The sequence below is a fragment of the Arachis ipaensis genome, chromosome B04, assembly GCF_000816755.2.
Source record: "Arachis ipaensis cultivar K30076 chromosome B04, Araip1.1, whole genome shotgun sequence".
NCBI lineage: Eukaryota > Viridiplantae > Streptophyta > Magnoliopsida > Fabales > Fabaceae > Arachis > Arachis ipaensis.
Window position 1 is genome coordinate 113,879,432 of NC_029788.2, and position 5,383 is coordinate 113,884,814.

Below are 5,383 nucleotides of genomic sequence, written 5' to 3' on the forward strand. Positions count from 1 at the left end.
TTCACTTAATCATCTACAAAAATTAATTTCATTCCATCAGCTATGTTATCACCATATTATCAATATCACAATCATTTTAGGTCAAACGCAATACACATACAATCATTTGAGAGAAAAAAAAAGGTTCAAATATTAATTTTTAAATCTCAGAAAATAGTTTTGGAAATGAAATATATAATGCGCTTTTTTTTTTATCTCACTAATGGAGATTGAGTTGTTGGTTTCATTTTAGAAAGTCCAATTTTAGATGCACAGAGTGGAGTTGGAAATTCTCTCCTTAGGATTATAATCGTGCTTACGAAAAGGATTTAAATTTATTATCCTAGAATATTTGTTTAATGATCAATAATCCTTTTCGTAAGATCTCTTTTCTTCATAAGTGATTGTACTAATTCATTTTAGTATGGTGCTATTTTTATATCGGAAATGTTTGGTAACCAAAGAAAATCAGTTAAAAATAACCATAACTTGCCTTATTTACATTTATTAATTGTTGCGATAATTAATTAATACTAAATAAGACAAGTTCTGACTTTTTTTTATATATTGCTCGTCCATCAAAATAGAAAAATAAACTTTTTCTTTCGGTTCCTTTAAATTTGGGGTATGAATATGATTATTAAGTAATTGGGAACTTAAGAAGAAAAAACCAAAGGGAAAAAATAAGGAGGATGAAGTGGTGAAGAGAGTGTGTTGGATTTGATAGGAAAAAGACAAGAGAGTTAGTAGAGAAAAGTGAAAATGGGTGATAGCTTAAGGCCAAAAACGTGCTGCTAAAGCAAAGACAAAACATGTATCTTATCAATCTATGGAGAACTTTCTCTCTTAATTTATTTGTACTACACCAATACTAGACCTTAGACAAGGCTCCACCCTGGTGTTCCATTTGGAGTCTTGAACCCCAAATTGGAATCTTCCTCTTATATGTCTTAACGATATGACCCTTAGCTTGGACCCTAGGGAAAAGCTTGCATTATGTTCGGTATCTACATTTATTTTATTATATTAATCTTTTTAAAGACAATTATAGGTAAATTTAAACTTTAAATATTTGTTTTTTCATCCCTACTGTTAGGATGGGAATCACAAAAAAAAATTGGCGCTCACGGATATCTACGGAGATTATCCATGACGAAGAGGTTGACGGAATTCGCAAATTTTTTATGAAAAACGAAAATCTACTTCCATGAATAAATAGAGACAGAGGCGGGAATTGAGGTATCTGTCCCATAGAGATCTGCGAAAAGAAATTTATTTAAATGCTCTTATATATATAAGTTATGTAAGTATATTAGTATGTTGAATTTGTGTTTAAATTATATTTGATTTTAAACATTTAGTTGAATTGTATTGGATTTTATTATAATTGTGTTAATTTATTTTTTAACTTAATATCAATAGATACTCGCCAATATCTACCTTTTCTGCGGGAGAAAATAAATGTGACCCGTGATAAAAATGGAATAGAAACGGAAGATATTTTATTAAACAAGAATGAGAGCAGCCATAGAGATCAATCAGCATCTCTATCTACGATATATATTTTGTTATATTTTTTTCTCGATTCAGAAGGGCAAATAATTGATTGTTTCATCTGACTTGCTCCATCTGGCATCGTCATTAAAAATATAATCCCTGATTTAAGTTATATATGCAAAAATATACTACTAGTAAATTAGAGAGTTAAGTACGACTTTGGTCCCTAAGATTTAGGTCAAAAAATTTTTTCCTCTTCAACTTTTTTTGCATACAAAATTGTTCCTAAAGTTCAATGTAGTTTTAAAATCGTCCTTTTAAACAGATTAATTTTTTAAATGACAAAAATATCCCTCTCTCTTCTCACCACTACCACCACCTCACCCATTACCACTCCATCACCATCTGCACCACCCCACCCACTACCATCCCATCACTATCTATTCATGAATCCAACAAGAAAATCCAATCTTCAACAACAATCTCAAATAAATCAAAATCAAAACTACAATTCATTACCAAAACCATCATCATTAACAAAAAAAAAGAATCATCATCATCTTCAAAACAAACATTAATAAAAAAAACCAGAAAAATTAATTAATTAATAAGATAAACAAAAGAAAGAAGAAGAGGCAAAGTGAATGCCTATCATCAGAAACAAAGCGCAACAAGACACGGAGGAGATGGTGAGGCGACGGGTAGAACGCCAGCGGCGTGAGGCAAGCAGAGGAAGGCCGCTACCGCGGCGGCGTTGGCATGACCTCAAGCAGCAACGACAGCAACGCGAATCCAAGCCAACGACGACGCCAGCGAACTACGGTGGTACTAGTGCGACGACAGAGAGGAGCAGCAACGATGGTGGACGGTGATGCCGGTGGTAATTTGTGGCAGGTACTCCTCCTCCTTATCCTTCCTTTCTTTCCATTTTGCTCCATGTGTTCATCTTTGTGTAACTGTTGTGCCAATGTGAATTATATGATACGAATTTATCACCAATATGCTTTCCGGCAAGGGCGAGGTGCTGTGATGTTAGGGCGCGAGTCTCTGGGTTTTTACTTCGTTCTCCTTCTCACTCTTTGAGTTTTTGCTTCTCTCTCTCTCTCTCTCTCTCTCTCTCTCTCTCTCTTATGAAAGTGTGATGGAGATGATGATACTATGGGTATAATTGTCCGAAAGACGATTTTAAAACTACGTTGAATCTTAGGAATGATTTTGCATACAAAAAAAGATCAGGAACAAAAAAAATTTTAGCATAAACTATAGGGACTAACATCGTACTTAGTCCTAAATTAGACTACTTATATTATATATATCAAAAACTTAAGTATATAGAAGAAGATACATAAATGATTATAGAATAAATTATTATTTTAGTCTCTAATATTTGAATAAGTCTTAATTTCATTCCTAATATTTGAAACGTTTTATTTTTATCTCAAATTAAAAAAAAAAGATAGCAATAGAAGAAAAAATAGTATTTTTAGTTAAGTCATATATTCTTATTTCTGTGTTAGAGAAATATAACTAAAACCTTTTTGTAATACTTCATTTTTTTCATTCTCTTTTTTGTATAAAATTTCAAACCCTTAGTAATCAATGATCAATCTCTAAAATCTACGCAAAATCATTTATATTGGTGATTGTTAGAGGGTCAATTTATTTATATACTGAAATCGAACGTTATTGCATATTTAATATGTTAATTATTCTTGTTAAATTTAATAGTGCGACAACATTAAAAATTAAACCCATTTAAAATTTTTTGGAACTAAAATGAGACGTTTAAAACGTTAATAACAAAATTAAAATTTAGTCAAAATATTAAATATAAAAGATTAACACGATCGTAATCTCTTGTAATAATAATTAATCAATGAACAAGATTTATAAACACTACCTAAAAGGAAAAGTATGAAGAGCCAATGAAATATTTGTACAATGCGTACAATGGAGATTTAGGGAGTATTAGAGATATAATCATTAGTGTTACATTTTCCCATCAGTTGAAGTTTTTAGGATGAGTGGTACCATGACATAGTTTTAGGATTTAGAGCTCTAGATCCGAAAGGTCAAGAGTTCGATCCTTGGTGAACCCCAAAATCAATTTAAACTTTTGGGAGGATGTTTATTATCCCTACTACTCGGATGATTATTCTAGATAGTATAGAAGATGTTTATTTTGTAACTCAATAACCCATTGTACACATTGTACAAATAGTCCATTGTCTCCCTAGCGGGATCCAACGTTCCATATAATTTTCATGAAATTACAGACTTGTGACCATCAAGTAAGGGTGTTCAAATTCAAACCGATCCAAATTAAACTGCTCATCCAATCCAATCCAATCGATTAAAACCGCACTAATTCGAATTTGATTGGATTATATTTTTTGCAAACCGCTGGATTGGATCGGATTTCGGATCTACTTTTCATAACCGATTCAATCCAATCAAAACCGCACAATGTGCTATAATATTATTATTTTATTATTATATTTACAATTATATTTATAACATGTTCAATTTGTTATACATTTTTCTATTATTCATGTATTATTATTATTTAATAAATATTTTATGTTTAAAATATTATTTATTTATTTATTTTAACTAACCTATAATTTTATTTCTATTGTTATGTTATCGTTGGCTTTTTAAGATATGTTAAGACTTGTTATATGTATTTAATTTTTTTATTTAAAAAACTGCAAATCCAAACCGATCTAAACCGCTTGTAATCGGATTGGATCGGATCGGATTTTCAAAAAAAGTTCATCCAATCCAAACCGCACTGCACATAAATTAAACGTTCGGATCGGATAACTTTTTTTTTTTAAATCGAACCAAACCACACCGCAAACACCCCTACGTTCAAGGTAATCACACACATACACATATATATATATATATAAAAGAAAGTGCTTTTATATATTCTAAATAAAGTACAAAGAGGACCACAAATTAAAAAGATTATCCGCAACAAGAAAAAGGGATTGTTCAAAAGGATTACAACAACATTTAATCCAAAGAAAATGGAAATTAAATAAAAGAACAAGAAGAAATAAATGCTTATGAATTAGAAATGATAGAAATTTCTTCCTAGATCAATAAGACAATAATAATATGCGAATTGTCGTAATTATTTTATGAGGAGTGCTAGAGATTAGTAAAATTTGTGATGTTTAACTATCAATTAATCATTATCAATATTTTTAATGGTGTGAAATAACATTTAATGATATAGAATTAATCATTTTTTTTTATAGTTAAGTGTTGCCCAAATTTCAACAAAAATACTGACCTCTAAATTTTTTCTTATTTTAAATCGTCTTCAATGTTGCTTCTATTGCACCTATTGTAAAACATCTGTCATCACTAATGATAAGTTTGATTATTTTTTTTTTTTTGTGAAATTAGACAAATTTATGAACTGAAAATCCACGTACGTATAGTTAAAAATTATTAAATTATTTAATATATTTTACTAAATTATTATTTAACCATTTTTAATTATGTAATGAAGACATGAGTTTTCACTAATTTATAATATTTTTCGTAATCATCATCATCCTCTTCTTCCTATGCAAAGATAATTTCGAATTACTTCCACCAAATAAATATGTTGTTATGAACAAGAGTATATTATTAATAGCATTAACATGCAAGAAATAAGACAACACAAAAGACAAATAAATGAAATTGACACCATTTACTCCACCCAAAGTACAATCATATTGCCATTAATTGCCTAGAACATAGCAACTTGAAACTTGAAAGCACAAGAGACCAGCTTCTTTTTTTTCCTCTTCTACAATAATAGAAATCATTGTTGGCGGTAAAATTTTCTTCATTAAAAAATAATGTAACTAATATGTCTTAAAACTTAAAGTTTGTGAAAAATTTA